The sequence below is a fragment of the Mustela erminea genome, chromosome 11 (genome assembly GCF_009829155.1).
Source record: "Mustela erminea isolate mMusErm1 chromosome 11, mMusErm1.Pri, whole genome shotgun sequence".
NCBI lineage: Eukaryota > Metazoa > Chordata > Mammalia > Carnivora > Mustelidae > Mustela > Mustela erminea.
The window spans coordinates 100,679,423-100,698,970 of NC_045624.1; positions in this window are offsets into that span (position 1 = coordinate 100,679,423).

Sequence of the window (19,548 nt, forward strand, 5' to 3'; positions counted from 1 at the left end):
ATAGTAATAAGAAGCAACCCCAGGGCATGCCTGAGTAGCTCAGTAAGTTAAGTGTCCAACTCTTGATTTTGACTCAGGTCATGATCTTAGGGTCATGAGATTGAGCCCTGCCCAGGGTCTGCACTGGGCATGGAGCCTGCTTAAGGTTCTCTCTCTCTCTCTCTGCCCATCTCCCGCTTTTTCTCAGAAAGAAGCAAAATGAAAGGAAGAAAGAGGGAGGGAAGAAGGGAAGGAGGGAAGAAAGAAAGAAAGAGAAAGAAAAAAAGAATGAAAGGAAAAGAAAGAGGCAACACAATCTCGGAAAGGTAATCAGAATGTCTGACCTAAGTTTTGAATAGTTGATTGTGGAATCAGAGGAAAGAGAAGAGCAACCTTCTTGAAGACACACTTGATTTGTGGGATCCACCTTTTCTTTGAAACAGTTTTAAACCACCGTACTAAAGTTGCACTCCTTACCCAAACCCATCATCAGAGTCAGATTTATATTAATGGATCACTGGCCCCAACAATAATACTTCACATGAATCCTGGGAATACTACTGTCAGCATCTCCCAAAGGAACTGAGGCATTTAAAGAGTAAGTGTGCATGGAAGAAAGAGATACATTCAGACCTGGTGTGTTACTGGGCAGTGACTCAGAATTAATACTATATGCTGGGGACCCGGGCGTATCTAGTGAAAGATGTAAAGGGCAGCAATTCTTAGAATATTTCCCCTAATCTCTTGTTGGCCATAGAGACCACTCTACCCACCAGGAGTTATTTCCCCAGTTCCTAAACACACAGTTGAAGCGTCCAATTTGAGCGGCAGAAGAAAGACTCTGCATTGTTTTTCTGTCCAATTAGCTAATGGCCATGTTTCTGAAGGACCCTGGAATTTCTCTTCTTTACCAAAATAGTCCATAAGAAATTTCAGTGGCAGAAATAAGAGTCACTATTAAAGTCACGGATAAAACATGTACCTCTTTCTTTGGTAATACAAAAGACAGCTGAGTCCTGAGTCTAGGTTTAGCACAGGCTTAATGAGGTGCTGAGTGCAATTGTAGCTGCTGATTCAAATATGGGTACTTTCTGGAGCAAATTAGCAGACCTCATAGCACATGTCTTATAGTTAGTAATTTGGTGATTCTCTGTTTTGTTTTAGAAAAAAAAATTATCTAAATAAATAAAAGGATAGTTTTGTTTTACCTAGCCGAGATAAAAGTACCCTTATACCTTCTTGCCTCAAAATTACATTGACTCTCCAGGCCTGAGCCACGATTTTGTTTTCTTCACCAGCCCCTCAGACATCCTATTGATCTTTCACATTGATGGCATCATATTAATAAGATCTGTAGATCTGAAAAAAATAGGGCTATGGTGCCCTTAATATGTGTGCACTATATAGGATGAAAGATAAATTCTAAAAAATATAGGACTACAGTGGCTTCAAGTATACCTTTAAACAGGGAAACATAATTCCAGTTTTTCACAAAATGTTCTAGTGAATAGAAAAATATAGCAAGTTCTCCACCTCCCTCTACCGGATTAGCATTGCCTTACTAGAAAGCTTCCTAGTAACAGTGGGAGAAAGGGCAGTTACAAATTAATCTAAATCATGAATATAAATGCAAAAATCAGACACAAATTTGCCAAACAAATCCATCAACATAGAATACACCACATAGAATAAACATGGTTTATTTTCAGAATGCAAAGTTGGAAAAAAACGAAGATGAGATTCTCAATGGTCATATAGTTTCCAGAAGCAGACACTGAGACAGGATCTGAGTATAACTGATTTATTTGTGAGGTTCGAGAACCATGAATCAAAGACAAGGAAAGGAGACAGAAGATGAATGTGTTGTCAAGTCAACTACCATTGCAGGTAACTGGAGTTCAGTCCCATGAGGAAACTAAGCACCTGGTATAAAACACACACCTGAGTTCTCTCCATCCCAAGGAGAAGCTGAAGTATTTAAATATCAATTCATGCCAGTCATTGACTGAAAATGGCAGCCCTGTGGGGAGGAAGGTAAGAGGATTTATTTCCAGGCATTTCAAGCTTGCCTTGTGCAAAAAGAACAGACTTTTTGCAGCTTCAAAGACAATCTTTAGGAAAACAACTGCAGCTGCCTGCAACGGGTAATTTTCTTGAGCATTTGGAAGTGCTGAGACACAACGGATGTGGATTATAACAGAGCCTGCTACAACATTAACAGAGGAAGAAAGTATGCATAGATCTCAGTAGATGAAAGAATGACATTCGATGAAACTCAACATCCATTCATGATTAAGAACTCTCGAAAACTTGAAAAGTCTTTCCTCCCCTAATGTCTATTTTTAAAACTGTTGTAGCAAATACCATACTCAATTATGACACACTGAATATTTTTCCTTTATATTCAGAAATGAGGAGAAAGACAATGAAGCCCATTATCTCACATTTATGTATTATTTAAGTATGTTCTTAGAAGTATTTCAATGATCCAGAATTGGGAAGAACACCAGTAGTGATTAATAGGAAAATATATAAAGATATACTATGTTCATGAAATAATATACTGGGTAGCAAAGAAAATAATCCAACTAGGGCTATTTATAACATTATGGATGAATTTTAAAGCTATCTTAAAGACAAGGGATATTTATGTAAGATTCTGTTTATACAAAATTCAAGAAGAAGTAAAATTGAATCAGTGTCTGAAGCATGCCAGAAAATTTCTTCTAAAATGGAGAAATATGTCACACCTTATCCTTCCTAATACTAAAAAAGTCCAATGTTTCATGGTCCTGTTTGGATTTTGGAAACACACACACACACACACACACACACTACAGTCCATTGTGCTGCTCTGATTTATTGAGTCACCTGAAAGTTTGCCAGATTTGAGTGCCCATAGAGGAAAAGAAGGTTTTTCACCTGGTCCAAGTCATGATGAAAATAGCTCTGCCCATTCACACGTATAGCTCTACAGGTTCAGTTGTGTTCCAGGTATTCTGTTAATATATATAGGATCTGATAAAAATATTGCTAGGAGAATCACTATGAACATTGTTTGATTTTTATAGGAAAGCCATGCCTACTGTGACAATTTCTCCATTGACTTTTAAGAAACCATTTACCATTGTCCCCTGGTACAGATTAAATAAAGATGGGATATTAGGCAATTATGCCACCTGTCAGAAGTTAGTGTTACCTATAAAGTCCAGCATTCCACAACAGTCCACCATTATGTAGCCATAAGAACTTGTCAGAGAACCTCCTGAAAGGTACAAAAATGTCACACTCTCAGTTCCATATCCCCGCCATAAACATCAATCCTTAATCAACCCACATTATAATGTCATGAAGAATTAGTTCTCCATAAAGGAAAAAGTTTAAATTCAACTTATGGATGATTTTGCAACCAGAAATTCCCTTTTCAAGAGATATCTAGAGGCCATACAAAACTTGACATAAAATATTCAACAGCAGATCTTTGACAATCAAAATAGTACATACACATGCTGGTACATATTTGATATGTGTATTAGAAGTGATAAAGACAGCATTCGAAATCACTGGTAAAAGAATGATACTATCAGCAGTTGTGGAATAATTGATTAACTATTTGGGGAAAAAATAAAGCAAAATAGATTAGGAAAAGTAAATTTAATGATAATATAAAACTTAAACTTTAGGCAAAAATTCAAATCAAAAGAAGAACTAAGGGAAAAAGACTTCAACACATATGACAAACCTGAATCAATATCCTTCCATATTTTTAAAAACTTAAATCAGTAGGTGAGAGGAAAGCATCTCAGTTTTTCAAAATAGGAAACAAATAGGCAACATTTTTCAAGAAAAGAAATATAAATAGCTAATATATATGAAAATACTCAATCTTACTAAAATAAAAGAAAGCAATAAGAATAAGACCAATGTTTTGTAAACATAAATCTGAATTTGAGTAAAGTGGATGTTCTTAAATGTTTTATTATAAAATAAGAGAAAACTGTACAAATTGTATTCTCAGCCCAAGAAGGTAAACATTATCATTTAAATGAACCACAGGAGGGCTCCTGGGTGGCTCAGTCATTTAAGTGGTTAAGTGTCTGCCTTTGGCTCAGGTCATGACCTCAGGGTCCTGTATGGAGCCCAACATAGGGCTCCTTGCTCAGCAAGGAGTCTGCTTTTCTCTCTACCGCTGTCCCTCCCACTCTGTCAAATAAATGATAAAATCTTTAAAAAATAAATAAACCATAGGATAAGCAGAAATAATAAAGACAAACATAAAAATAATGAGTGATATAAAAGAAAAACCTTAAAAAGCAGATATCAGGGAAAGTTAAACAAATGACAAAATAGGTGAAAAATTCTGAATGATGGACTCAGAAAACAGTGGAAGAAAGTAAAGATATTAAGACAAAACAAAAGACAGGACACTAAGAGTTTAAAAAAAAAAAAAAAGTTTGCCTGGGTGGCTTAGTTGGTGAAGCATTCTGCCTTTGGCTCAAGTCATGATCTCAAGGTTCTAGTATGGAGCCCCTCATTGGGCTCCCTGCTCAGGGGGGAGTTTTCTTCTGCACCTCCCACTTGCTCCTTCTCTCCCTCCCTCTCTCACAAAAATTAAACAAAATCTTTTTAAAAAACACACAACAGAATATAAAATACATGTGTGATAATCTATAGTAAGTTCAGTGGCATGAAAATCTCAGAATGGCAACATCCACATCAATGGAACCACAGCAGTGCTGACGGAGGCACACCTCCCTTGAGAATGAAAATCTCTAAAAGACCAAGATCTGAAAGGGACATAAATAAAAACTTATGTGAGTGGGTAATTATGTATAATAGTATGAGGAACCACTCCCCTTTCCATTCTTGTTTTCTGGACCCTTGTATGCTGACTTTGGAAAAACCAGCACCACATCTCGGATACTGATTCAAATCATGTATTATCTTTCTGCGTGTTGATACCAGCTAGGGCATAACTGAGTCTCAGTGGCCCATGTCTTTGTTTTATCATATAAAAGCTTCTGGGTTATGGGGTATGTGGTAACACCATTGGATTCTATGGATATGCATCCTTTGGCACACTTCTGCTGTGGAATGATTCGTTGGTCAGAGACATGATACTGGGATGATAGCGCAGGCAAAAGTATTACCTAAGGGAAGGAAATTCATATACAGAATTCTTGTATGTTCCTGACATAACAAATGGTCATCCCTTTCGGGATGGAGAGAATCCAGTATAATCAACCTACTACCTACCAGGTCTTCCTGGGAGTGATGCCTTGTCAGGGGCTCAGCACTGGTTTTCAAGCAAGACGGATATTCATCAGTGTGGCAGCACCAAGCAGCCTTTGTGTGAGGAAGCCCCAGTCCCAGAGCCCAGGCAAATGTATTAAGTAAGATGACATAGGATAATATAATATTGTGATATGGCTAAGAAAGTAATGATTACCTCTATAGATGATAAATGATACTTGATGAAGTTCAAAATTCTTTTAAAAAACTCTTTGTAGGGGTGCCTGGGTAGCTCAGTTGGTTAACCATATGCCTTCAGCCAGGTCATGATCCCAGGATCCTGGAATCGAGCCCCACATCGGGCTCCCTGCTCATTGGGGAGTCTCTCTCTCCCTCTGCCCCAATCCCCTGCTCTTCTCTCTCTCTCTCTCACTTGCTCTCTCTTTCAAATAAATAAATAAAATCTTAAAAAAAAACAACTCTTTGTAAACTTGAATTTGAATTTTGAAATTTTCTCAATAAAATGAATAAAATTTATCTTAAACCAACAATAAACAAACTATCAGAATTTAAACACTGTAAACACTTTCATCCAGCTAAAAAACATAACTAGGATGCCTATTATTGTTGTTTGATATTTGTTGTTTGATAACAGTGATTTGATAATCTAGCTGAGCCAGTGTAAAATGCAAAAATAACAAACAAAAACTGAAAAGAAATAACCATCATAATTTGAGGTTAAATAATTATCTACTGAAAAGCACAAAAGGGTGAACGGCATATATTAAGGCTAGTAATTGACTATAATATGACAAAAGATAAATACTAATACATAAAAACATTTTCCTCATGTCAGTTAGGAAAGCATAATGAAAAAATAAATGCATTCACACTGACAATACACACAGAGATTAAATAAGAATATGAAGACAGATATCAGACCTAAATGAAGAAAACAAACAAAAAATACTGAGGACACAAAAGAAAACTGGAAAACATACCGTATTCCAGAAAAAGTATTTATAAAGAGGGCACTCCTTCCCAAAGCCACACATTTCCACGCATTCTAGCTAGGATTTTTGGGAGGGTTTTTTTGGAATTTTGCCAAATTACTTAAAATTTGTTCTTAAAAAAGAACTGAGGGAAAATACCCAGGGAAAAATTTTTTAAGAGTAAAGAATGCAGAGTGACCTCCCACATAATGAAAGTATAATAATTGAAATAATATGGTTTGAGCTCAAATACTGACAGGAAGATAAATGGAATACAATGAAATATTCAAGTGTATATAAAAATAATACATAATAAAGGTGATATGAACAAACAACTAGAAAAGTGGATTATTGAATCAGTAATTATGATTTAATGAAGAGGGGATTGCATAGTCACTATTCACCATGAATTCATGAGTATTCTAGGTGGATTTGACAAATAAATGGAAAAAAAAGACAAATGAAAAAGTTTGTAAAATTTCTGTAAGAAAGACAATTTTTGAAAGGTAATATCTTGGACAGGCAAAGAAGAAACAGTCAGTATCCTTAATATTAAGAACATCACAAATACGAAAAAAAGACATTAACTCTTCAGTTAGAAAGTTGGCTACAGACATAATCAGTTATTAGACTTGGACAAAAGAATATAGAGTAAACTGATTATAATAGAACATTTTTTATAAAACTACTATGATAATATATTTAGAAATAGAAACATGGAAGGAATATAGATACTAGATACTGTTGCTGTTAACTCAAAACCTGTAGACATATATTTCCTGGGTGATCCATGGCATTTAGTATTATAGAGAAGTGTCTAAAGCCAGACTGAATTTTATTTCTGGGTTGGTCAACTGCTTTTTCCCCAGAAATTTTTAAGATCTTTGTTTTAAAAGTCTTACTGTTAAATTTGCTGTGAAGATAATTATTTTTCTCACTCAAATTATCTGTTCAACCTTAGTTTAAATATTGCTACTCTCTGTCATTTTTGTTGTTGGAATATATAATAGAAATTTTGAATCCATTTGTTCAGAATAACTGCTTTTAGCTTAAAGTCTGAGCTCATGACAGATCCCGAAGTGTGCAAGAACCTATACACATCCACACTGCCAGACTATTAAGCACCTGACAATGAACAATTTAGACAGTCCCCTTCCACCTGTTCTTAGACAGAGCTCTAAAGCTAGCTGTCCAGGTCCTGGCACATAGCAAGTGAAAAGTAAATGTTTCCTTCTATTGTTACTTTCGATGACAAGGGCACTATAGTCTAGCCCAGATCTCCAACTCTGTGTCCTCAACATGAGGCTCATTTTCTGATACAGTAGTTAATTGACAAACAGGGAAGCACAACACAGTGGTAAGAAGGATGACTCAAGTCAACACAATACTGAAGAAGAACAAAGTTGTAGGACTGACACTGCCTAACTTCAACACTTATTACAAAGCTACAATAATCAAAACACTGTGGTATTGGCAAAATAGATAAATAGATCAACGGAGCCGAACTGAGAGCCCAGGAATAGACCCACACAATTGAAGTCAGTGATTTTTCACAGGGGAGTGAAGGCTATCAACGAAGAAGAGAGATTTTTCTCAATAAATGGTACTGGAACAACTGTGTATCCACCTAAAAAACAAGGGATAGAGGTGCTGATCTTATATTTTCCCTCCAAATTAACTCAAAATGCATCTAAATATAAAGCCTAAATGTAAAACTCAAAACTATAAAACTCCTAGAAGAAAAAAATAAAAGAAAATCTAGAAGACCATAGATTTGGTGATGAGTTTTAGATACAACACGAGCTATATACTGAAAGAAAAAATTGATAAAGTTTGCTAAAATTAAAAATTCTGTTTTGTGAAAGGTAGTTACAAAAAAATATAAATAGCCACAGAACAGAAGAAAATATTTGTAAAATGCATATCTGACAAAGATCTTATATGCAAAATATGAAAATAATTATTGAAATTTAATAGAAAAAATTTAAATATGTGCAAAGGATCTGAGTGAACACCTCACTATATATATATAGTGAGGTGTTATATATCTTTATCTATATCTGTAAGTATAGATATAAAGATATATATATATCCTAATGGCAACTAAGTATATGAGAAGATGTGCAAAATCAAAAGTCTTTGGGGAATTCTGAGATAATGAAATACACCCATTAGAACACCTAAAATTCAAAACACAGACACCGCTGAATACTAGTAAGATATGGAGCAACACATTCTCTCATTCACTGCTGGTGGGAATTCAAAACTTACGGCCATTTTGGAAGACAGTTTGACAGCTTCTAACATAGCTACATATACTGTTACCCTATGATTCAGCCATTAAACTAAGTATTAGCCAAATGAGTTGAAAACTGTCCACACCAAAACCTGCACATGAATGTTCACAGCAGTTTTATGCATAATCAACAAAAACTGGAGGTGCCTGAGATGTTCTTCAAAAAGTACAGGGTAAATAACTGTGGTACATCTGTGCAATGGAATATAATTCAATGATGAAAAGAAATTAGCAATCAAACCATGAAAGGCATAGAGGAACTTTAAATGTATGTATTGCTAAGGGAAAGAAAAAGCTACATGCTGTACGATTCCAACTATAGGACATTCTGGCAGAACAATGGAGAAATTAAATATGGGGAGGATGGAAAGATGGAAGGGTGGAGTGCAGGGGAATTTCAGTGCAGGGAAACTATTGTGTATAATACTATAATGGTGGTAAAATGACATTGTCCATTTGTCAAAACCTATAAAATTGTACAACATGAAGAATGGTTGCTAATGTAATTTATGGACTTTAGTTAATAATAATGTATCAATATGAATTCACCAATTGCTACAAATATTACACTAATGAAAGATTTAAATAATAGGGAAAACTGAGTGGGGGCAAGAGAAACTACACGTTAGCTCTCTGTACTGTGTGCACAATTTCCTGAAAACCTAGAATTTTTCTAAAAATAAAATCTATTAATCTAAAAAATAAGAATGACTCTAGTGTTTTAAAATCTGTCAACATAGTTTATTGTCTTTCAAAAAAATCAAGATACTTAACTACAAACTGACTTGGCTCGGTTAAGGTCAAGGGTTTTGTAACAATCACTCTTCCATTATTTGTAGGTCTTTAAAATCACACGCCACTGTTACTAATTAAGTCATGAGGTCAGTATCTCCAATTAAAACTCAAGTCAAAAAACAAATCTTCACAGACCAAGATGCAAAATATACATTAAAATTTTAAACTACTAAAAATTGTAAAACGATGATAACTACGCAGAGAAAACTGCGTAAACAGTGAGCCCTCAGAGCATAACATTATATGCATGCCTACACCATGCATAGTTAGAAATTCTTTTGCTGTAACATTTCATTCTGTCTGCATCTCAAAGGTTTGAAAATGTGAATCATAGATCTCTGATGACTTTTTTAAAGATTTTTTTTTATTTATTTGAGAGAGAGTGCAAGAGAGAGCGAGCATGAGCAGGGGGCGGGGCAAAGGGAGAGGCAGGCTCCAAGGCTGAGCAGGGAGCCTGATGAGGGACTCCTTCTTGGGATATCAGGATCCTGACCTGAGCTGAACGCAGACACTTAACTGACTGAGCCTTCTAGGCATTCCTTATCATAGATCTTTGGGTAGATGCTAGTGGTACATTTCATAAGCCCCCATGAATTGTATCTCTGTATTCCTAATGTAGTTTAGACCCTTGCCTGGAATAGAAATGCAATGCTTGCAAGTAAATAAGGAGGAAAGATAGCCAAAAAACAAAAGGATGAAGATGCATTGATTAGGTTCTTTAAGCAAATGTCTGAGTTCATTGTCTAAACCTGATGGAGCTCTGAGTATTCTAACTTCTAACCAGCCTTTTCACAGCCCCAAACTTTGGGGAATCAAAAAGACAGTCAAACTCCTCTGGGTTTGACCTCTATTTCAGATTTTTGAGAATAGATAGAAAGTGTTAGATGCATCATTCATTGCCTTGAAATTGAGCTCATTTCCACCTCTACCTTATGAAGATTTTTCTTAAAGCATCTATTTTGTAAAAGTACTGTTATGGATGAGGCAGAGGTGTTTAAAATAGTTTGTATACTAAGGCAGGAATGCCTAGTTTTTGTTTTTGTTTTTTCATGACAGCCTTGTTTCATTTTTAAATTGGCAGTCACAATGTATTTTCTCATATTCCTCAGCACAGATGTATACCTATTTCTAGCATGGTTGGAATGGTCAGCATTGGCGCATCATTTAAATGTTTGTTGTAATGCTTCCTTGCATTTTATCATCTGTGATTTGAGAGTAGTGAATGAAAGTGATTTACATAAGCTTCTAAAATTACAGCTAACTGTGAAGACATTAAATATGTTCTCAGCCAAAAGTGACACATCTTTCTGTTATATATTAATTTGATCATCCTTCTTTTTCTTACTCTTTCAGGGAGTAAGGGATGGAAAAAAGGAACTCATAAATTTGAAAAGAATGTGTGTTTTGGCATTGGGAAATAAGTTTGCAAGTTGCTCTTCGCATTGGACAACAATAAAGATAGCCCTGGGCGACCTATCTTAAAGCATTATAGGAAGAAATTCAATCAGAAATCTCTGCAAACTAATTACTAATTGTACTGATAGTAGGAAAGTGGAAGCGATAACATGACTGATCCCAGAACTAAATTACCAGCAAAATTAGACTCTGAAATACATACTGATGCACTACTACTCATTCCAGGTCCATTGCTGTTTTCTCCATAATACACAGTAGAGGATGTAAAGATTGAATAGCTTCATAACTATAGCTATAAGGCGTTAATATATCTATACATTTTATAATGCCTACATGTTTATTGTAAATATCTAATAAAATAAGGAATGTTTACACAATTATTATATATGAACCATCTATTATAAACAATTTAGAGTTTCAAAAAGTCATTTAATTTCTTAAGTCCAGTTAGACACCAGTAAATGCATCTAATTAATGGACAGCATGACTTTCCTTAAAACTTGTCAACGTCTCTGATTTGCCAGTAGAGCATAAATTACATAAAGTGGCAGTCAGAACTCTATGAGGTCTGCATTCACCCTCCTGCCTCACTCTTTATCCCACAATGATTCTTCCTTGATACCCTGTGGTCCAGTCAAAGCCTTATTCATCACACCCTCACACATTACAATCCACAAACACATCTCTCCAGCCTGGGGCTACACACCTCGGGTTATTTCTGAAGCATATCTTCTCTCCAAATAACACCTGTCAATCCTGTTATTTTGAAGAAGCAGCAGGTGCTCTAGAGTTATACTGTAACATCCAGGACAACAACGTCTGCACTACTGAACGTCCTCACTACTGAAATAAATACAAATAATAGTACTACAAGTTGCCTATCCACTCAATCTTCAGCTTCTTTCTCCCCTATCTTGTCACTTTTCCCTGTGTGTTGGCCTGCTACAACCCTGGCCTGTCTTCCCAGCTCTCTGCTCATCATATGCATTATCTTAAACTTCAAATTATTCCTCTGCATGTAAGGCGTTATTGTTATTGGGTGTGTTTCGTTTTAGGTGCCTCATTTCAAGACACAGGCTTCAGGGAATTTAAACGACATGGCCAAGACAGTACAGAAGATGGGGAAAGACAGGACGCTGAGACACCTGTTTCCTAAGCTGGTGTCTTTTCCCCCATCCTGTGCTCTCTTCTATAAAAATGATGCCTTCCCCCAGAGAAGTAACATGCTGGTGATGAGACACTTAACCTCCCTGATCTCCAATTTCCTCATCTGTCAGTGGGAATTATGTGTCCTGCCCTGCACATCTTACGTGGCAGCTGCAAGGAACAAAAGAGATAATGCACGTGAGGGAGTTTCTGAAGTGCTAATAAAAAATTAAAAGTGTCACTTTATTATCTTGACATGGAAGACAGCTGAAGAGCACTGGGATTAAAACCACCAGATTTAATCTCTTTCTATATAGTTCCTTACCAGAGACTGAATCTAGGTTTGGATTCAACGGATGTTGGATGTCAGATCTTTGATTTCCCAATTCCCAATTAAAATGACCTTTAAGGTACAAAAAATAAAATAAAAAAGAAAATGGTCTTTAAGTTATCAAAAGAAGTATCAAATTTGCAAAAGATTAAGAGTGTTTAGGAATTCTTAGAAACATTTCTCCTAAGACTCCAATAGCTTACAATTTGAGTCAGAAAACCAGTTGTGCCTAGATTAAACTGAAGTCTTGTTAGAAAGTTCCAAAACAACATCTATGAACAGTGATGAAAACAAGTTCTATTTCTAAAGACCAAGATTGACAGTATATTGCCAGGATTTGCAAGCATTTCCTTTAACTGTAAAAACAACGTATTGGCCCTCAGAGTCTGCCACACTCACAAAGCACCCTCCAGCCGTCCATGCTCCCTGCCACAGCTCACAGATAGAACAAGGGTTGTGAGGAAAAGAGCAGTGGGTCCTCTGCTGAGAGCTAGCTGCTTGTTGGGTAGGTGGAGAACTCCACTCTCCACACGGGAGGACTTGACCAAGGAGAAGATGGGCAGAGTCCTGATGTCCCAGCAACCTGGAAACTGTGGGTTTTCAAACTTTGTCACTTTCTTTTCAGTGTCAATCAATAAGCCAGGTATCAGTAAAGGATGATCTCATTTCAATCCAGCAGAACCACACTACATCAATGCCTGGACGTTTAGGTAGGGGCTTTGCTTGTCCAGTAGCTGCAGAATGGAGATGAGAATTCATAAAGGACCAGGGTCAGAGTCAGAAGGGCTGAGACTAATCCAAGTACCCTGAGAGCAAACAGCAGCCCTTGACAGAGCTTTATTAGTTCAAATTTTGCAAATAGAAAACTCAAGTATAAATAAATTTAAAAAAAAAACAAATGAACCAACAATAGTGGAATTTATTAAAGGGGGTTCATCTTATGGGAAACTTGGGTGGCTCAGTTGGTTAAGCAACTGCCTTTGGCTCAGGTCATGATTCTGGAGTCCCAGGATCAAGTCCCACATCAGGATCCCTGCTCAGCAGGGAGTCTGCTTCTCCCTCTGACCTCTCCCCTCTCATGCTCAATCTCTCTCTCTCTCTCTCAAATAAATAAATAAATTCTAAAAAAAAAAAAAGAAGGTTCATGTTGGTTATAAAAATCAATAAAATACATTACCAGTATTTTAAAAATAAAAGTTGTAACATAAAGCCCAACTATTGGGAACCAATTCTAAAAGTGCTCTTGAGCAAGTGACCTCAAACATGTGAAAAATAATCTGTGTATCAGTTCAATTGCTTTATAATTGAACTATAATTTTAATGTAAAAGACTTAAGAGTTTGCAACATCATGGAAAATTATTGAAAAATATAAAAACATGAAATTTTATGAAAAATGTGATGATGTTAATGGCTACTATTATTAGGTATTCACAATGTGGTAGGCACATTTCTAAGATATTTACATATTACCAACTTCTTTCATTCTCATAAACATATGGTGCAGGCACTGTTTCTTTCCCCTTTCTTGAATGAGGAAACTTAGCTTCAAAAAGGTTAAATAACTTATAAATTAATGTCATAGAAAGATGATATGGCAGAATCAGGATTTAAAGCAAATTATTCTGGTTTCAAATTCTTATAATGACTATGCTATATTAACAGCCATAACATATATATGAATATACATATATGGCATAATTAATGCTGACATGACATAAAGCAAAATATTGTGAAGTATAATAATCAAGGATATTAATAGACCTTCTTTTCAACTTAGTAATTTTTAATTATAAAAAGAAATAACCTACTACTTCTAAAATGTAAAAGTGAAGTCACTTTGTTAAAAAAATAAAATTGTTACCATACACCCACACCCATGTGGGTGGAAGAATTAACATATACAATATGAAAGACACTATCTGTACAGTTGTGTAGTCAAATCAAAATGGATTTTTTGGGTATTCATCCTTTCTGATGGAGGCATAATTTTGTAGCAACATGGACGGGACTGGAAGAGATTATGCTGAGTGAAATAAGTCAAGCAGAGAGAGTCAATTATCATATGGTTTCACTTATTTGTGGAGCATAACAAATAGCATGGAGGACATGGGGACTTAGAGTGGAGAAGGGAGTTGGGGGAAATTGGAAGGGGAGGTGAACCATGAGAGACTATGGACTCTGAAAAACAATCTGAGGGTTTTGAAGGGACGGGGGGTGGGAGGTTGGGGTACCAGGTGGTGGGTATTATAGAGGGCACGGATTGCATGGAGCACGGGGTGTGATGCAAAAATAATGAATACTGTTATGCTGGAAATAAATTAAAAATAAATAAATAAAAAAAAAATGGATTTTTTGTATGTTGAGGGACTGTGTTGGTTCAGCACTGAGCTGTCACCAAGTTGACTCAATTTAAGGGATTCACCTTCCTGTTCTTTATACTTAGTGTTTCTTTATTCTTTTACTTGTATTTTAAAAATGATCTAAAATCAATATGTATTTATATATTCCTTAAATATCAAGGAAATAATAGTAGACAATGCTTTTAAACCAGATAGGGTGAAAAGGTAATAATATTCAGAAGAAATGAGACCAGTGAACCCTAGAAGTAAATGATGCAAGATTTACTCATGAATATACAATTAATGTGAATTTGAACTTCTCACCTCTTAGGTATTTATTTAAAATATTTATTTAAATTCCAGCTAACATACAGTGTAAAATTAGTTTCAGGTGTACAATTTAGTGATTCAATACTTACAGACAACACCGTGTGCTCATCACAACAAATGCCTTCCTTAATTCCTCTCACCTATTTCACCCATCCCCCACACCCACCTCCCCGCTGCTGCTAACCTTCAGTTTGTTCTCTACAGTTAAGAGTTGTTTCTTGGTTTGTCTCTCTCTCTTTTTCTAAAATTATGTTCAGTTAGCCATTGTATAGTACATCATTAGTTTTTGATGTAGTATTCAATAATTCATTAGTTGCATATAACACCCAATGCCATCCCTACTAAAATACCATTGGCATTTTTCAAGGAGTTGGAACGAACAATTCTAAAATTTCTATGGAACCAGAAAAGACCCTGAATCACCAAGAGAATGTTGAAAAAGAAATACAAAGTTGGTTTGTATCTCTTTCCTCTTGCCCCATGTTTGTTTATTTTGTTTCTTAAATTCCACTTATGAGTAAAATCATATGGTTTTTGTCTTTCTCTGACAGACTTACTTTGCTTAGCTTAATAGTCTCTAGCTCTGTCCACATCATTGCAAATGGAAAGATTTCATTCTTTGATGCCTGAGTAATATATCATTGTCCAGGTATATACCACATCTTCTTTATCTATTTATCAGTCAATGGTCACTTGGGCTGTTTCCATAATTTGCCTGTTGGTGATAATGTTGCTATAAATGTCAGGTTGCATGTACCCCTTTGAATTGGTATTTTTGTGTCCTTTACTTAAATGCCTGTTGGTACAATTGCTGAATCAGAAGGTAGTTCTTTTTTTAACACTTTGGGAACCTCCATACTGTTTTCCAGAGTGGCTGGTCCAGCTTGCATTCCCACGAATGGTGTAGGAGGGTTTCCTTTTTCTCTGCATCCTTGCCAATATCTGTCACTTCCTGTCATTTCAGACATTTTGATTGGTGTGACATGCTATGTCATTGTAGTTCTGGTTTGTATTTCTTTGATGAGGAGTGATGTTGAGCATCTTTGCACATGTTTGTTGGCCATCTAGATGTCTTCTTTGGAAAAATATGTATTCGTGTCTTCTGCCCATTTTGTAATTGATTATTCATTTTGGGGGAGTTGAATTTTCTAAGTTCTTTATAGATTTAGGATACTAAATATATGTCATTTGTAAATATCTTCTCCCATTCCATAGTTTGTCTTTTAGTTTTGTTGGTTGCTTTCTTCACTATGAATAAACTTTTTATTTTGATGAAACGCCAATAGTTTATTTTTTGCTTTTGTTTCCTTTACCTCAGGAGACATCTAGTAAGAAGTTGTTATGGCCAGTGTCAAAGAAGTTACTGCCTGTGTTCTCCTCTAGGATTTTGATGGTTTCCTGTCTCATATTTAAGTCTTCCAACCATTTTGAATTTATTTTTATGTTTGGTGTAAGAAAGTGGTCCAGTTTAATTCTTCTGTATGTTGCTATCCAGTTTTCCCAAAACCATTTGTTGGAGAGACTTTTTTCCATCAGATATTCTTTCCTGCCTTATTGAAGATTAATTGACCATAGAGTTGTGGGTTCATTTCTGGGTTTTCTCTCTTAGGTAGTTTTAACAAAGAATGAATTTTAAGAGCATAGGTTCAAGCATCCATGCATTGATGTCAGTCCAAAGTCACTTGGCTTAGTGATGTTTCTTAAACCCCAGTGTCTCAATTTCCTCACACACAAACTGGTAATAATGATAACACTTACCTCATAGACCTGTTGAGACTTAATAAATGTGATGTTCATGTAAAGTTCATAATTAGAAAGCACTTGTGTTCAGTAAGTGTTCAAAATCTGTTAGCTATTTTTCTTATTTAGAAAATAAATTAACAGACAATAAAAATAGGCAGCATCATATTTTCTTAACAATATTCTCTTACAAAACACTGACTTTTGTGGGGAGGATAAGGGTGTCACAGATGAAAATGAAAAGACTAGAACTTTGCTACTCAAACTGTATTATTTAGATAAGCAACATCTTCATCACTTAGGAATCTGTTAGAAATGCAGAATTTCAGTAAGTTCTCTTCTCCCCTCCAACATCTGAATCAAAATCTGCATTTTAACAAGACCTCTCAGGAGATTTGAATGCATGTTAGCAATGCTGTTTACAGAAGAGGTGGCTTCCTTTTCATGTACCTTGTCCTAAATACCTGAGATCAGAGACTCGGATCACATGCCTCTCCTTCTTCCATGTGTTCTCCCCTAGACCTCTGACTATAGGAATCCCAGCTTCCTTTGATAGTACATGCCTGCCTAAGACAATCACCTCTCACAACTTCTTTCACTGTTAAATTTCAATTCAAATGCTAAAGAAAATATCTGCCAGACAAACATGTAGACCAATGTAACAGAAGAGAAAGCCCAGAAATAAACCCGTACACATATGGTCAACTGATCTTGGACAAAAATGCCAAGAACGCATCATGGAGAAAAACAGTGTTTTCAGCAAATGGTGTTGGAAAACTGAATATCCACATGCAAAAGAAATTAAATTAGACTCCCACATTAATCTATACACACTGTTCACTTAAAATGGATGTAAGACCTAAAACTGTAAAACTCCTACAAGGAAACATATGGAAAAATCTTTTTGACATTGGTCTTGGCAATGGTTTCTTGGATATGACATCAAAAGCACAGACAATAAAAGCAAAGATAGGCAAGTGGTACATCAAACTAAAAAGCTTCTGCATAAAGCCAAAACCAAAACCAAAACCAAAACAAAATAAAACAACAACAACAACAAAAAAAATCAACAGAATGAAATAACATCCTACAAAATGGGAGAAAATATTTGCAAACCATTATCTGATAAGAGTTTAATATCTAAAATGTATATGAAACTTAAATGTTTCAGTAGTAAATAAATCACCCAATTAAATAATGGACAAAGGACTTGAATAGACATTTCTCAAAGGAAGACATACAAATGGCCATCTTTTCAAACATGAAAAGATGCTCAACATAACAAACTAATCACCTGGAAAATATAAATCAAAACTACAGTGAAATATTACCTAACAGCTATTAGAATGGCTATTAGATAGATAGATAGATAGATACATACATACATACATACATACATACATACAAGTTGTGGAAAAATTGGAACTCACTGTTAGTGGAAATGTGAAATGGTGTTAGCAGGTATGAGAAAACAGTATGGAGATTCCTCAAAAAATTGAAAATAGAACTACCACATAATTCAGCAATCCCACTTTTTCATATATATATCCAAAAAGAATTTGAAATCAGGATCTTAAGGAGACATCTGTGCTCCCATGTTCATTGTAGCATTATTCACAATAGCTTGAATTGCCATCAATAGATGACTGGATAAAGAAAATCTCTCTCTCTCTCTCTCTCTCTCTCTCACACACACACACACACACACACACAATGGAATATTATTTAGCCTTAAAATGGAAGGAATTCCTGCCATTTGCAACAACATGGATGACGGTAGAGGACATTATGCTAAGTGAAATAAGCCAGGTATGGAAGGACCTACACGATTCCACTAATGTGAGAATCTAAAATCATCAAATTCGTAGAAGCAGAGGATACAGTGGTGGTTTCCAGAGGTTCAGAACTGGGGGAAACTGGGAGTTGTTGTTTAATGGGTATAAAGTTATGGTTATACAAGATGAATAAGTTCTGGAGATCTCCTATCCAACACAATGCCCATAGCTAACACAGTATTATCAACTTCAAAGTTTGTTAACAAGGTAGATCTCATGTTAAGTATTCTTAGCACATACAAAAAACAACAAACAAAAACACAAAGGGACACAAGAAAACTATGGAAAGTGTTGAATATGTTTATTACCTTGATTGTAATGATGGTATCATGGCTGTTTGCCTACGTCCAAGCAACAAATTAAAAATATTACATATGTGGTGTTCTTTGTATATCAATTATACCTCACTAATGCTGTCTTTTTTAAAAAAGGAAATATCCAGAACAAGATGATATATGAAACTTTGATTCTATTTTATTTCTCTTGCAAATTGCTTCTATCAGAACCTGAGTAAAATAAACCCTGCTCTTTCTGAAAATGATCACGGGCCACCATAAGGGCACAGTATGCCTTACTGAATTATGCTGTCAACTGGAAATTAGCAATTGACCTGTGGATCCCTTTTTAATAAGAACATTCCTGCTGGTATTGATTTATAGGGAGCATTATTTCCTGTTGCAATATGAGTAGTAATAATTTTTCCTTGGAGGCACCTTATGTTTTTAAGAGTTCCTATAACAAATGAGATTTTAACAAGGCAGGAGTGATTTTATGTGATTGGAGGCTGTTTGTTATGCACTGGTGATTTGTTTAATTGAACACAATCTAGAAGACTCCAGTATTACAAATACACATCAGCAACAACTGCTGAACACATATCTGAAAACAGAAATGGAACCTGAGATAACGGAAACAAGGAGGCACTTTTAAACTCATGAGCAAAAAAGGCACCCGATTTTAATCTGGAGCCATCTAGAACTCCCTAAAACATCTTCCATTTCCAAAGTAATGTAAAAATATTGACCTTTTCTAGCAAATATTTAACTTGCCTAAGGGTTGATTGTTCTGTGTTGACATGAGCAGGTGTTGAACTCCTTGGCTGATGTCCTGTGTCCT